General features: G+C 40.7%; 1 protein-coding gene across 12 annotated transcripts in view; it reads right to left on the bottom strand.

Annotated features, from left to right (window-relative positions):
* a (arc) overlaps nt 1-2,442 on the bottom strand; it is a 262,222-nt gene extending 259,780 nt beyond the window's left edge. For 6 of the 12 annotated variants that reach the window (XM_073988181.1, XM_073988190.1, XM_073988191.1 and 3 more), the window contains exon 1: nt 2,085-2,440. The gene's annotated coding sequence lies outside the window, so the exon portion shown is untranslated. Of the gene's footprint in view, nt 1-1,405 lie in introns of all 12 variants that reach the window. The other 6 variants (XM_073988183.1, XM_073988194.1, XM_073988186.1 and 3 more) reach the window with 5 other exon arrangements.
* Nucleotides 2,443-16,365: the final 13,923 nt, after the last annotated feature.

Below are 16,365 nucleotides of genomic sequence, written 5' to 3'. Positions count from 1 at the left end.
GCTAAGAGAGAGATATAAGAACGTCGGACGTTTTATGAGGCAATTTTCCCATTTTTTATAACAATATCGTCTAACAAAAGACTATGTGCATTCCATGAGCAGGTGATCTGGTCTTCGGCGAGAAGATATTGTAGACTCCAGTGCGGAGGCATTCCAATCTCCTGTTCAAGAATCTTCTGATCATATTTTTGTTTTATGAAAAAATCGTGCAGTCTTATATAAAAAGGCTTTCTAGGTTTCTATGAGAAGATCATCTTCCTGAAAATATTGCTCAATAAGGAATGAAACTCCGTTCTTTGGGATTCTTTAATCTTCTATTGTTCTTATTTTTATGCGATGTTCATGGAACGAAATATGACCTTCTGTGAGAAGTTTCTATGAATTTGTACGATAAGATATTCAAATCTTTTATGAGAAAAATCCACGGACCTTTTGAGAAGATCAATAATTGACCCTCATAATCAGAACTTCTGATATTCTTTAAGGATACTTTCGTATTCTCTATAATAAAACCAACTGATTTTATTAGTACTCCGTCTTATGTGCCTCGGTGAGAAGAGAAGTTCTTCTCGTCTTCGAAGAGAAGGTAATTTGGTCCCAGGATAGAAGTTCAAATGATAAATATGAATTTTGACAGCTCAAATCGTAATCAGCTGATTTTGGTGGAGCTGATATTGAGCCATGAGTGTAAGCATTTTAATTTTACCGAATTTTGTCCGTAACTCAAAAAAAGTGTTAGAGAATCGGAAAACATTTTTTCTAATTTATCTTTTTTTACATTTTTCATAAAATTGACTTCTATCTTTTTTTCAAAATAAGAGTTTAGGTCGGGTTGATTGGAGGTGCATAATTAGTATGTAGTTAATATTTAAGAAATATGTTTCTGAGACATGTCTATCATTTTAAGTTATTGAGCCACTGTATATCATACATAGTTGGTCTGTTCCTTTACTTCTGCAAATGGTAAGAGCGGCAAAAGTTGCAAAAGTTCTAAACTGCTCACATATGAATTGTATGGTGTATTAAGGAAAGGAACGCTTTTCGAGTATAAAGTGGTAAAACTTGAAGATTCTTGAACGTAAAGGAACAGAGCTAGTATTTACTTCCCACAATATTTGGCTCATCGCAACTTCTGCAAAAATAAAATTTTCTCCATAGAATTGCCTTTATATCGTACTGCCATTTATTATTATGATAATGGCGCTAACTTGATTTTGTTTGACGTAAAATGTATTAAAATATCTGTCAACCAAATCAAGATAGAATCATTATCATGCTAATAAGCGCAAATATAAACGTACTCAAAGATAATAGGGTGGGCTTAAAGAAAGGTTTATTTTTAAATTTCAATATCTCTCGTAATGAAAATTAATTGTTTTAAGCTTTGTTATAATTTCTTCTATACCAAAGAAAATCTGGTTATTGTTGTCGTTTTGGTATTTTTCAATAAATGGATATTCAATTCATTAATTCAAAATTCACTTAATACAACTGCTTTGATTTTATAAAGATCAGTTTATTGAATAGGTTTCTTTCTATCCAAAAGGAAATGAATGTATTTTGCACCATGTCACACACTACTTTCAGTTTCGTTGAAGTTTATTTATTTTTTGTTAATCTCAGATCTGAATTTCATCACAAACTCAAATTCGTTGATACAAAATTTTAAAACAATTTCCAATAAAATTTTTGAGTGTGTGTTTTTTTTATTTCCCCTTTCTTTTCAAATATTTGTTTGTTTTTGCATTCCCACTATATTTGCATATTTAATTTCTATTTTTTTTTTTTTGCATTTTGTTTATTGAATATTATGAATAAAATTTCTTTCTTTTTTCATTAATAAATGGATTCTGTTTAATTTTCTCTTTTTGTTACGGTTTGTTTATATCACTTAGCACTACACTGAGAAGAGACAGAGACCGACCGACATCCCCATCTCCACTTTATGGCCATGCTTATTAATTGATTTTTTTCTTTCATTTTTTTTTTTTTTGTTTTTGTTATAACTTCAAGTGGAGCACATAAAGGAAATGCAATTTATTGATGGAAAAAATTAACACATTTCATCTTACATTGCATCTTACTTTGATTCTTCTTCTTGTTGTTGTTATTTAACTTCGTGTTGTTCTTATTTTGTTTTTTTGTTGTTATGACTTCTTCTTCTTGTTTTTGTGTTGTATGTTTCTTACATTACAAATATTCAATAGGTTTTGAACACTTCACTCACTCCATACTCCACTTTACTCCACTTTGTTAAAACAAAAGTGGGGTTTTGTATTTCGTTCGTTTTGTTGTTGTTGTGTGTGCGTTTTTTGCTTATTTATTTTCACTGTGTGTTTTTGTTTTTATTATCGTATTTAATTTTTTTCGTTATTTTTTCTCAAGCGTTGTCGTCAACTTGCGACACGTTGTTGCCGGTTGTAACGCACGTAAACGTCTGACATTTGCCATTGTGGTGAATATCCACAAAGGCCGTATTAGGTTGGAGCGTTGGAGCTTCTAACTTCAAACATGTTGTATTATGTTTGATAGCTGGAACAGCTGTTCCATTCGTTCGGCGGCAGTGGGGAGTTTGTTAACTAAAATGTTTGATGCGAATGTAAACAACAGTGGGGTGAATTGGGGAAAGAGTATCAAAATTAAAATTAGAACCCTTCGGAATGCAAGTGTGCTTCTTCAGACCATTTGTGAAAGAAACGGTGTTTCTTCAGACCCTTTCCGAAATAAAGGCCTCATCAACAGACAAATTTAAAAAAATACCGTTTCTGAAAGAAAGTGTGCTTCTATAGAAATTTCCACGGAGTTTCACAGAGAAAAGGTTGCTTTTACAGAGGAAAGAGTGCTTCTAGATACCCTTTACATAGGAAAGGATGATTCTATAGACGCTTTACAGAGGAAATGATGCTTCTTAAGACCCTTTATAGAGGAAAGAGTGCTTTTATAGACCCTTTACAGAGGAAAGGGTGATTCTATAGACCCTTTACAGAGGAAAGGATGCTTCTTAAGACCCTTTATAGAGGAAAAACTTCTTTTAGAGACTCTTTAAAGAGAAAAGGGTGCATCTATAGACCCTTTACAGAGGAGAAGGTGCTTCTCAAGACCCGTTACAAGGGAAAGAGTGCTTCTCAAGACCCGTTACAGGGGAAAGAGTGCTTCTCAAGACCCTTTCCTGACGAAAGAGTGCTTCTTAAGACCTTCTCCCGAGGAAAGCGTGATTCTTAAGACCCTTTCCCGAGGAAAGGGCGCTTCTTAAGACCCTTTCCCGATGAAAGGGTTCTTCTTAAGACCCTTTCCCCATGAAAGGGGTGCTTCTTAAGACCCTTTCCCGATGAAAGGGTGCTTCTTAAGATCCTTTCCAGAGGAAAGGTTTCTTTTAAGACCCTTTACAGAGGAAAGTGTGCTTCTTAATACTCTTTACAGAGAAAAGGGTGCTTCTTCAGACCCTTTACAGAGAAAGTGGAGCTTCTTCAGACCCTTTACAGAGGAAAGGGTGCTTCTTCAGAGCCTTTACAGAGGAAAAGGTGCTTCTTAAAAACTTTTACAGAAGAAAGGGTGCTTCTTAAAAACTTTTACAGAAGAAAGGGTGCTTCTTAAAAACTTTTACAGAAGAAAGTTTACTTTTAAGACCCTTTCCTGACGAAAGGGTGCTTCTTAAGACCATATCCCGAGGAAAGGTTTATTCTTAAGACCCTTTCCCGAGAAAAGGGCGCTTCTTAAGACCCTTTCCCGAGGACAGGGTGCTTCTTAAGACATTCCAGAGGAAAGGGTGCTTCTTAAGACACTTTCCAGAGGAAAGGGTGCTTCTTAAGACACTTTCCAGAGGAAAGGGTGCTTCTTAAGATACTTTCCAGAGGAAAGGGTGCTTCTTAAGACACTTTCCAGAGAAAAGGGTGCTTCCTAAGACCCTTTCCAGAGAAAAGGGTGCTTCTTAAGACACTTTTCAGAGGAAAGGGTGTCTCTTAAGACACTTTCCACAGGAAAGCATGCTTCTTAAGACACTTTCCACAGGAAAGCATGCTTCTTAAGACACTTTCCACAGGAAAGCATGCTTCTTAAGACACTTTCCACAGGAAAGCATGCTTCTTAAGACACTTTCCACAGGAAAGCATGCTTCTTAAGACACTTTCCAGAGGAAAGGGCGCTTCTTAAGACACTTTCCAGAGGAAAGGGTGCTTCTTAAGACACTTTCCAGAGGAAAGGGTGCTTCTTAAGACACTTTCTAGAGGAAAGGGTGATTCTTAAGACACTTTCTAGAGGAAAGGGTGCTTCTTAAAAACTTTTACAGAAGAAAGGGTGCTTCTTAAAAATTTTACAGAAGAAAGGGTGCTTCTTAAGACCATCTCCCGAGGAAAGGTTTATTCTTAAGACCCTTTCCCGAGAAAATGGCGCTTCTTAAGACCCTTTCCCGAGAAAAGGGCACTTCTTAAGACCCTTTCCGTGGACAGGGTGCTTCTTAAGACATTCCAGAGGAAAGGGTGCTTCTTAAGACACTTTCCAGAGGAAAGGGTGCTTCTTAAGACACTTTCCAGAGGAAAGGGTGCTTCTTAAGACACTTTCCAGAGGAAAGGGTGCTTCTTAAGATACTTTCTAGAGGAAAGGGTGCTTCTTAAGACACTTTCCAGAGGAAAGGGTGCTTCCTAAGACCCTTTCCAGAGAAAAGGGTGCTTCTTAAGACCCTTTTCAGAGGAAAGGGTGTCTCTTAAGACACTTTCCACAGGAAAGCATGCTTCTTAAGACACTTTCCACAGGAAAGCATGCTTCTTAAGACACTTTCCAGAGGAAAGGGCGCTTCTTAAGACACTTTCCAGAGGAAAGGGTGCTTCTTAAGACACTTTCTAGAGGAAAGGGTGCTTCTTAAAAACTTTTACAGAAGAAAGGGTGCTTCTTAAAAACTTTTACAGAAGAAAGGGTGCTTCTTAAAAACTTTTACAGAAGAAAGGGTGCTTCTTAAGAACTTCTCCCGAGGAAAGGTTTATTCTTAAGACCCTTTCCAGAGGAAAGCATGCTTCTTAAGACACTTTCCACAGGAAAGCATGCTTCTTAAGACACTTTCCACAGGAAAGCATGCTTCTTAAGACACTTTCCAGAGGAAAGGGCGCTTCTTAAGACACTTTCCAGAGGAAAGGGTGCTTCTTAAGAAACTTTCTAGAGGAAAGGGTGCTTCTTAAGACACTTTCCACAGAAAAGGGTGCTTCTTAAGACACTTTCCACAGAAAAGGGTGCTTCATAAGACACTTTCCAGAGGAAAGGGTGCTTCTTAAGACCCTTTCCAGAATAAAGGGTGCTTCTTAAGACCCTTTCCAGAAGAAAGGGTGCTTCTTAAGACCCTTTCCAGAAGAAAGGGTGCTTCTTAAGACCCTTTCCAGAAGAAAGGGTGCTTCTTAAGACCCTTTCCAGAAGAAAGGGTGCTTCTTAAGACCCTTTTCAGAGGAAAGGGTGTCTCTTAAGACACTTTCCACAGGAAAGCATGCTTCTTAATACACTTTCCATAGGAAAGCATGCTTCTTAAGACACTCTCCAGAGGAAAGGGCGCTTCTTAAGACACTTTCCAGAGGACAGGATGCTTCTTAAGACACTTTCCACAGGAAAGCATGCTTCTTAATACACTTTCCATAGGAAAGCATGCTTCTTAAGACACTCTCCAGAGGAAAGGGCGCTTCTTAAGACACTTTCTAGAGGAAAGGGTGCATCTTAAGACACTTTCCACAGAAAAGGGTGCTTCATAAGACACTTTCCCGAGGAAAGGGTGCTTCTTAAGACACTTTCCCGAGGAAAGGGTGCTTCTTAAGACACTTTCCCCAAGAAAGGGTTCTTCTTAAGACACTTTCCAGAGGAAAGGGTGCTTCTTAAGACACTTTCCAGAGGAAAGGGTGCTTCTTAAGACACTTTCCAGAGGAAAAGGTGCTTCTTTAGACCTTTTCCAGAGGAAAGGGTGCTTCTTTAGACCTTTTCCAGAGGAAAGGGTGCTTCTTTAGACCTTTTCCAGAGAAAAGGGTGCTTCTTTAGACCTTTTCCAGAGGAAAGGGTGCTTCTTTAGACCTTTTCCAGAGGAAAGGGTGCTTCTTTAGACCTTTTCCAGAGGAAAGGGTGCTTCTTTAGACCTTTTCCAGAGGAAAGGGTGCTTCTTTAGACCTTTTCCAGAGGAAAGGGTGCTTCTTTAGACCTTTTCCAGAGGAAAGGGTGCTTCTTTAGACCTTTTCCAGAGGAAAGGGTGCTTCTTTAGACCTTTTCCAGAGGAAAGGGTGCTTCTTTAGAACTATTCCAGAGGAAAGGGTGCTTCTTTAGACCTTTTCCAGAGGAAAGGGTGCTTCTTTAGACCTTTTCCAGAGGAAAGGGTGCTTCTTTAGACCTTTTCCAGAGGAAAGGGTGCTTCTTTAGACCTTTTCCAGAAGAAAGGGTGCTTCTTTAGACCTTTTCCAGAAGAAAGGGTGCTTCTTTAGACCTTTTCCAGAGGAAAGGGTGCTTCTTTAGACCTTTTCCAGAGGAAAGGGTGCTTCTTTAGACCTTTTCCAGAGGAAAGGGTGCTTCTTTAGACCTTTTCCTAGGAAAGGGTGCTTCTTTAGACCTTTTCCTAGGAAAGGGTGCTTCTTTAGACCTTTTCCTAGGAAAGGGTGCTTCTTTAGACCTTTTCCTAGGAATGGGTGTTTCTAAGACCCTTTCCAGAGGAAAGCGTTCTTCATGAGTCCATTAACAGATGAAATGGTGCTTCTATAGACCTTTTACAGAGGAAAGTGTGCTTCATAAGACGCGTTCCAAGGAAAAGAGTGTTCTTTAAGGCCCTTTACAGAGGAAACGGTGCTTCCTAGGAAAGGGTGCTTCTTTAGACCTTTTCCTAGGAAAGGGTGCTTCTTTAGACCTTTTCCTAGGAAAGGGTGCTTCTTTAGACCTTTTCCTAGGAAAGGGTGCTTCTTTAGACCTTTTCCTAGGAAAGGGTGCTTCTTTAGACCTTTTCCTAGGAAAGGGTGCTTCTTTAGACCTTTTCCTAGGAATGGGTGTTTCTAAGACCCTTTCCAGAGGAAAGCGTTCTTCATGAGTCCATTAACAGATGAAATGGTGCTTCTATAGACCTTTTACAGAGGAAAGTGTGCTTCATAAGACGCGTTCCAAGGAAAAGAGTGTTCCTTAAGGCCCTTTACAGAGGAAACGGTGCTTCTTAAGACTTTTTCCAGCGGAAGGGGTGTTTCTTAAGATTCTTTCCGGAGGAAAGGGTGCTTCTTAAGACTCTTTCCCGAGAACAGGGTGCTTCTTAAGACCCTTTCCCGAGGAAATTGCGTTTCTTAAGACCCTTTCCCGAGGAAATGGCGTTTCTTAAGACCCTTTCCCGAAGAAAGGGTTCTTCTTAAGACTCTTTCCCAAGGACAGTGTGCTTCATAAGACCCTTTCCCGAGGAAAAGGTACTTCGTAAGTCTCTTTTCCGAGGAAAGAGTGCTTCTTAAGATCTTTTCCAGAGGAAAGGGTGCTTCTTAAGACACTTTCCAGAGGAAAAGGTGCTTCTTAAGACACTTTCGAGAGGAAAGGGTGCTTCTTAAGACACTTTCCCGAGGAAAGGGTGCTCCTTAAGACACTTTCCCGAGGAAAGGGTGCATCTTAAGACTCTTTCCCGAGAACAGGGTGCTTCTTAAGACCCTTTCCCGAGGAAATGGCGTTTCTTAAGACCCTTTCCCGAGGAAATGGCGTTTCTTAAGACCCTTTCCCGAAGAAAGGGTTCTTCTTAAGACTCTTTCCCGAGGACAGTGTGCCTTATAAGACCCTTTCCCGAGGAAAAGGTACTTCTTAAGTCTCTTTTCCGAGGAAAGAGTGCTTCTTAAGATCTTTTCCAGAGGAAAGGGTGCTTCTTTCTTTCCAGAGGAAAGAGTGCTTAAGACACTTTCCCGATGAAAGGGTGCTTCTTTAAGACCCTTTCCCGAGGACAGGGTGCTTCTTAAAACCCTTTTCCGAGGAAAGGGTGCTTCTTAAGATCCTTTCCAAAGGAAAGGGTACTTCTTAAGATCCTTTCCAAAGGAAAGGGTATTTCTTAAGATCCTTTCCAAAGGAAAGGGTACTTCTTAAGACCCTTTGCAGTGGAAACGGTGCTTCTTAAGAACCTCGATTTTTTAAATAATTTTTGTAGACCACCTATGGGCCCTTGGGCGTGGATTTTTAAAATAATTTTTGTAGACCACCTATGGGCCCTTGGGCGTGGATTTTTTAAATAATTTTTGTAGACCACCTATGGGCCCTTGGGCGTGGATTTTTTAAATAATTTTTGTAGACCACCTATGGGCCCTTGGGCGTGGATTTTTTAAATAATTTTTGTAGGCCACCTATGGGCCCTTGGGCGTGGATTTTTTAAATAATTTTTGTAGGCCACCTATGGGCCCTTGGGCGTGGATTTTTTAAATAATTTTTGTAGGCCACCTATGGGCGTATTTAACAAAAAGGTGACAATAAATGTCAAAACTTTATTTTACAATGACTTTACTTAAAGCAATAACTTCATACAATCGCCTATTGACAGAAGACCAAATACAGCTTCAACTGACAGAAGAGCATAACAAGGTTTTCCATCGATAAAAAGACCTAACGAACCTTGAGGAAGTATTTTTGAAATACTTTTTGTGGACCACCTATGGACCCTTGGGTGTGGATTTTTTAAATCATTTTTGTAGAACACCTATGGACCCTTGGGCGTAGATTTTTTAAATAATTTTTGTAGACCACCTATGGGCTCTTGGGCGTAGATTTTTTAAATAATTTTTGTAGACCACCTATGCCCCTTGGGCGTCGATTTTTTAAATAATTTTTGTAGACCACCTATGGGCCCTTGGGCGTAAATTTTTTAAATAATTTTTGTAGACCACCTATGGGCCCTTGGGCATAGATTTTTTAAATAATTTTTGTAAACCACCTATGGGCCCTTGGGCGTAGATTTTTAAAATAATTTTTGTAAACCACCTATGGGCCCTTGGGCGTAGATTTTTTAAATAATTTTTGGGGAAAGAAGAGCACAGTGGGGACATACTCTCGGAGGAATTGGTACACAATCTGACCCTGACTGATGATGAGCCCGACACCACGGTGATTCCAGCCAAGACTACTAAGGAGGATTGTCGTGGCTCTAACGAAATCTATGCATGCCATGCTATTGCTTTTCCATAAACAGAAAACTTTAACAAGGTCTTCTATAGGCATTAGACCTTAAAACAAGTAAAGAAGTATCAGTCGGCTTTGCCGATAGAGATATACCCTCAGCCTGTGTGAAATACTTTTTTCCGAAAAAAAAAAAAAAAAAAAACTTATGTATTTAGGGGGTCGTATCGTTTTGGTCGCATGCACCAACAAAAGTATAGATAGGATTAAAGCTCAAAAATTTGCGGGGATATCGATAGATAGGGCTTTTTTGTCACACTATCCTGCGAAAAACATAATGAAGCTATATTCGGTAAAATATTCGGGTCTAGCCCTACAGCCACTACATATGGTGCCATAGGGGGTTTTTACAACTTTCGGGCTGTTTTCTCAAGAAGTATGGACTTGCCCCTGAAAAAACTTTTACTGTCGTAAATGAGGCAGCGAATGTAAGTTCCTTCAACAAAAATGAAAGTGGTTCGAGAGCAGGTCTTAAAGTGAATTTAACCTAAATTTTGTGCGGGAGGTACCCGAAGGAGTGGACAAATATAGTCCATATTCGAACCTGATCTATATCTGGTAGATATATTAGGATGTGTAAAGTATGGATCAAATCTGTCACTCCCATCAAGAGTTATCGTATGAACAATTTTTCCGAACATTTTTGAACTTTTGTGGGGGAGGAACCTGAAGGAGTGGACCGATATGGCGTATCTTCGAACTTAAACTAAGTTTACACAAAATATTACTAAGGCCAAATTTTGGACCGAATCGGCAGATCCATTCGAGAGTTATCTAGCGCTCCAACCACCTCACACGGTGTCATAGGGGTTTTTTTGCAACTTTCAGCCTATTTTCTCTGGAAGTATGGACTCGCCCCTGATGGAATTTGTACCGTCGTATGGAGGGCAGTTAATACAAGTTGCTTAAACAAAAATCAAAGCGATTCGCGAGATGTTCCTAAACTGAACTTTTCCCAAATTTTGTGTGGGAGGTACCCGAAGGAGTGGACCGATTGCGTCCATATTGAAACCTTATTTAAGTCTGGTACACATTTCACGATGGGCGAAGTATGGACCAAATCGGTTACTCCCTTCAGGAGTTATCGTGCGCACAAATTTTTCGAACATTTTCGAACTTTTGTGGGGGAGGTACCGGAAGGGGTGGACCGATATTGCCCATCTTCGAACTTAAACTAAGTTTGGGTAAAATATTACGAAAGCCAAAATTTTAACCGAATCGGTTTATCCGTTCGAGAGTTATCGTGCGCTCTAGCCAGCCAGACAGGCAGACAGACGGACGGACATTGCTCAATCGAGGAAAGGGTGCATCTTAAGACTCTTTCCCGAGAACAGGGTGCTTCTTAAGACCTTTTCCCGAGGAAATGGCGTTTCTTAAGACCCTTTCCCGAGGAAATATCGTTTCTTAAGACCCTTTCCCGAGGAAATGGAGTTTCTTAAGACCCTTTCCCGAAGAAAGGGTTCTTCTTAAGACTCTTTCCCGAGGACAGTGTGCCTTATAAGACCCTTTCCCGAGGAAAAGGTACTTCTTAAGTCTCTTTTCCGAGGAAAGAGTGCTTCTTAAGATCTTTTCCAGAGGAAAGGGTGCTTCTTTCTTTCCAGAGGAAAGAGTGCTTAAGACACTTTCCCGATGAAAGGGTGCTTCTTTAAGACCCTTTCCCGAGGACAGGGTGCTTCTTAAAACCCTTTTCCGAGGAAAGGGTGCTTCTTAAGATCCTTTCCAAAGGAAAGGGTACTTCTTAAGACCCTTTGCAGTGGAAACGGTGCTTCTTAAGACCCTTTCCCGAGGACAGGGTGCTTCTTAAGACTCTTTCCCGAGGAAAGGGTGCTTCATAAGACACTTTCCAGAGAAAAGGGTGCTTCTTTAGACCTCTTCCAGAGGAAAGGGTGCTTCCTTAGACCTTTTCCAGAGGAAAGGGTGCTTCTTTAGAACTTTTCCTGAGGAAAGGGTGCTTCTTTAGACCTTTTCCAGAGGAAAGGGTGCTTCTTTAGACCTTTTCCAGAGGAAAGGGTGCTTCTTTAGACCTTTTCCAGAGGAAAGGGTGCTTCTTTAGACCTTTTCCAGAAGAAAGGGTGCTTCTTTAGACCTTTTCCTAGGAAAGGGTGCTTCTTTAGACCTTTTCCTAGGAAAGGGTGCTTCTTTAGACCTTTTCCGAGGAAAGGGTGCTTCTTTAGACCTTTTCCGAGGAAAGGGTGCTTCTTTAGACCTTTTCCGAGGAAAGGGTGCTTCTTTAGACCTTTTCCGAGGAAAGGGTGCTTCTTTAGACCTTTTCCTAGGAATGGGTGTTTCTAAGACCCTTTCCAGAGGAAAGCGTTCTTCATAAGACCATTAACAGATGAAATGGTGCTTCTATAGACCTTTTACAGAGGAAAGTGACGCGTTCCAAGGAAAAGAGTGTTCCTTAAGGCCCTTTACAGAGGAAACGGTGCTTCTTAAGACATTTTCCAGAGAAAGGGGTGTTTCTTAAGATTCTTTCCGGAGGAAAGGGTGCTTCTTAAGACTCTTTCCCGAGAACAGGGTGCTTCTTAAGACCCTTTCCCGAGGAAATGGCGTTTCTTAAGACCCTTTCCCGAGGAAATGGCGTTTCTTAAGACCCTTTCCCGAAGAAAGGGTTCTTCTTAAGACTCTTTCCCGAGGACAGTGTGCTTCTTAAGACCCTTTCCCGAGGAAATGGTACTTCGTAAGTCTCTTTTCCGAGGAAAGAGTGCTTCTTAAAACCTTTTCCAGAGGAAAGGGTGCTTCTTAAGACACTTTCCAGAGGAAAAGGTGCTTCTTAAGACACTTTCGAGGGGAAAGGTTGCTTCTTAAGACACTTTCCCGAGGAAAGGGTGCTTCTTAAGATACTTTCCCGAGGAAAGGGTGCATCTTAAGACTCTTTCCCGAGAACAGGGTGCTTCTTAAGACCCTTTCCCGAGGAAATGGCGTTTCTTAAGACCCTTTCCCGAGGAAATGGCGTTTCTTAATTCCCTTTCCCGAGGAAATGGCGTTTCTTAAGACCCTTTCTTCTTAAGACTCTTTCCCGAGGACAGTGTGCCTTATAAGACCCTTTCCCGAGGAAAAGGTACTTCTTAAGTCTCTTTTCCGAGGAAGGAGTGCTTCTTAAGATCTTTTCCAGAGGAAAGGGTGCTTCTTTCTTTCCAGAGGAAAGAGTGCTAAAGACACTTTCCCGATGAAAGGGTGCTTCTTTAAGACCCTTTCCCGAGGACAGGGTGCTTCTTAAAACCCTTTTCCGAGGAAAGGGTGCTTCGTAAGATCCTTTCCAAAGGAAAGGGTACTTCTTAAGACCCTTTGCAGTGGAAACGGTGCTTCTTAAGACTCTTTCCCGAGGAAATGGTGCTTCTTAAGACTCTTTCCCAAGGAAAGGGTGCTTTTTAAGACTCTTTCCCGAGGAAAGGGTGCTTCTTAAGACTCATTCCCGAGGAAAGGGTGCTTCTTAAGACACTTTCCAGAGAAAAGGGTGCTTCTTAAGACAATTTTCAGGGAAAAGGGTACTTCTTAAAACACTTTCCAGAGAAAAGGGTGCTTCATAAGACACTTTCCAGATCGTTAAGATCGTTTTCACATGAAACGGTGCTTCTTAAGATCCTTTCCACATGAAAAGGTGCTTCCCAAAATCCTTTCCAAGAGAAAGGGTGCTTCTTAAGATCCTTTCCAAATGAAAGGGTGCTTCTTAAGATCCTTTCCAAATGAAAGGGTGCTTTTTAAGATCCTTTTCACATGAAAGGGTGCTTCTTAAGATCCTTTTCACATGAAAGGGTGCTTCTTAAGAATCTTTTCACATGAAAGAGTGTTTCTTAAAATCCTTTTCACATGAAAGGGTGCTTCTTAAAATCCTTTTCACATGAAAGGGTGCTTCTTAAGATCCTTTCCAGAGGAAAGGGTGCTTCTTAAGATCCTTTCCAGAGGAAAGGGTGCTTCTTTAGACCCTTTACAGAGGAAAGTGTGCTTCTTAAGACCCTTTCCAAAGGGAAGTGAAGAAGCACACTTTTCACATGAAAGAGTGCTTCTTAAGATCCTTTTCACATGAAAGGGTGCTTCTTAAGATCATTTCCAGAGGAAAGGGTGCTTCTTAAGATCCTTTCCAAAGGAAAGTGTGCTTCTTAAGACCCTTTCCAAAGGAAAGTGTGCTTCTTAAGACCATTTCCAAAGGAAAGTGTGCTTCTTAAGACCCTTTCCAAAGAAAAGTGTGCTTCTTAAGACCTTTCCACAGGAAAAGGGGCTTCTTGTGACCCTTTCTACTGGAAAGGGAGCTTCTTAAGACCTTTCCACAGGAAAAGGGGCCTTGTGACCCTTTCTGCGGGAAAGGGAGCTTCAGAAGACCCTTTCCAGAGGAAAGGCTGGTTTTATTGAACCGTTCTGCAAGAAAGGGTGCTTCTATTGACCCTTTATCTAAGAAAGACTGCTTCTATAGACCCTTTTTCTAAGAAAGGGTGTTTCTATATAGCCTTTCTCTAAGAAAGGCTATTTCTATAGACCCTTTCTCTTAGAAAGGCTGTTTTCTATATACCCTTTCTCTAATAAAGACTACTTCTATGTAGACCCTTTCTGCAAGAAAAATGTTGACACTTTCTGCAAGAATGAGTGCTTCTGTTGACCCTTTCTGAAAGAAAGGCTGCTTCTATAGGGTAGGATATCTACTGGTTTAAAACATCAGCATGTATGTAAGTTATTCTTAGAAAATTATCTGAACATTTTCAACTCCCCATAAATTTGTTCCCAATAATAATAATTTGTCTCCATCTTCAACATTGTATGAATCAACAGCGGACAATGACAGGTACATATCCTTGCCCAAGCTAGCTACTGTCATAAATTGCAAATATCTATTTATCCTTTGGTAACTTCTGACATTTCAACATTAGCAAACATTTTATGGCCACAAACAAAAAACCAATTTAAAGTCTCAGAGGAAACCTACGCTCATGCAACAGGTTTGAACTGACACAACAGGTGAGTAAATGTGCGGCCTGAGTATGACAGCAGCGGCGCAAACAAACCACTTATAAACAAGCCAAACAGCAACAACAACAATAACATAAATCCCCCCACATGCTCGGAATATTTTTACAAATTGTATGTGGTGTATACAACAATGTTGCGCTCTGCTGAGGAGTATGTGGAGCAGGGGCAAGGAGTAAAAGGAGCTGTTGTTAGCTGCTGACATCGTTATGAATTGTACAACATTTTCGCTTTGCTTTATTTATAAACAAAAACAAGAAGCATTAAGTGAAAAACATGAAGAATTCCAAACTCCCAAACTAAGCCGCCGCCAACCACGGCAATCCATCCATCCACCATCTCCCACTTGTTGTCAAACACATGAATTTGTAAGTGAGCATGGATGACAAAAATTATGATGTATGTATGTGTGGCTGTGTGTGTATGGATGCAGTTGGTCGGCTCGGTTCATTGGAGTATGAGTGAGGAGTATTAATTGACTAAACGGCTGACTAAACGCCTTCACAAAAATAGCATTTATCGATGCTGCTGCTCTTGTTATTGTTGTTGTTCTACTTGTTCTTTTTTATGCTTAACTTCCATCCACTCAGAGCCAGCCAAGGCAGGCACTCACTCAATCTCCGCGGGATATGTGTGTGAATGTCATCCAACCATATGGAACGACCCAAACACCGTCACCAGAAGACGACTCATGCGATTATGAATGGAGGACGTTTGTTATTTTTGTTGTTGTCGTTGTTGCTGGCTCCAAAATAGCATCATTGCTCATTGGTTTTGTTGCGACAAGTAGCTGAAGAAGAAGAAGCTCGAATGCATTCAAGTCAAAGTGATAATAAAGTGATAAGCATTGCACACGCAGCTACCAGTCAGACACAGTCATGAGAACCTATCGCTCAGACTGTGATTTGTTGTTATTGTTTACCAAGAGCCCCAAAAAAACAAAACCCAATTAAATAATAAGACTCATATGGAGAGGCAGAGAGAGGCTTGGTTCAATATGCTGCGTGGGGGTTCAATTTGAGCAATGGTGGGCAAATTGCGAGAGACTCATGTATTTTTTACACTTTTGTGTGTGAGGCAGAGCATTTCTGCCCATCAGTGAATTTGAGGTACATATAAATTAAATTGACAAAATGAGATTAAATTGAGAGATTTATTTACGGATAAGAGAAATTGAAATGTAATACACACTTGCTTACATTTGAATATGTTTGACATCAGAGAGGGGATTTTGAGAGTGACAGTTGTGTTCATGGGGAGCAATAGAAGCACCCTTTATCGCAGAAAGGGTCTTAAGAAACACTCTTTCCTCTGGAAAGGGTCTTAAGAAGCACTCTTTCATGCAGAAAGGGTTTTAAGAAGCACCCTTTCATGCAGAAAGGGTCTTACGAAGCACCCTTCATTGCATAAAGCGTCATAGGAAGCACACTTTCTGCAAGAAAGGATCTTGCGAACCACCCTTTCATGCAGAAAGGGTCCTACGAAGCACCCTTTCATGCAGAAAGGGTCTTGCTCACCACCCTTTCATGCAGAAAGGGTCTTAAGAAGCACCTTTTCTCGTAGAAAGGGTCTTACGAAGCACCCTTCATTGCATAAAGCGTCATAGGAAGCACACTTTCTGCAAGAAAGGATCTTGCGAACCACCCTTTCATGCAGAAAGGGTCTTAAGAAGCACCTTTTCTCGTAGAAAGGGTCTTTCGAACCACCCTTTCATGCAGAAAGGGTCTTAAGAAGCACCTTTTCTCGTAGAAAGGGTCTTACGAAACACCCTTTCTTGCATAAAGCGTCATAGGAAGCACCCTTTTTTGCAAGAAAGGGTCTTACGAAGCACCCTTTCTACAAGAAAGGGTCTTACGAAGCGCCTTTTCTCGTAGAAAGGGTCTTACGAAGCACCTTTTCTCGTAGAAAGGGTCTTACGAAGCACCTTTTCTCGTAGAAAGGGTCTTACGAAGTACCTTTTCTCGTAGAAAGGGTCTTACGAAGCACCCTATCTTGCATAAAGCGTCATAGGAAGCACCCTTTCTGCAAAAAAGGGTCTTACGAAACAGCCTTTCTGCAAAAAAGGTCTTACGAAGCACCCTTTCTGCAAAAAAGGGTCTTACGAAGCACCCTTTCTGCAAAAAAAGGGTCTTACGAAGCACCCTTTCTGCAAAAAGGGTCTTACGAAACACCCTTTCTGCAAAAAAGGGTCTTACGAAGCACCCTTTCTGCAAAAAAGGGTATTACGAAGCACCCTTTCTGCAAAAAAGGGTCTTACGAAGCACCCTTTCTGCAAAA

The sequence above is a fragment of the Musca autumnalis genome, unplaced genomic scaffold (assembly GCF_047663935.1).
Source record: "Musca autumnalis isolate F117 unplaced genomic scaffold, ASM4766393v1 scaffold_5, whole genome shotgun sequence".
NCBI lineage: Eukaryota > Metazoa > Arthropoda > Insecta > Diptera > Muscidae > Musca > Musca autumnalis.
This window is presented reverse-complemented; position numbering and strand designations above follow the sequence as displayed.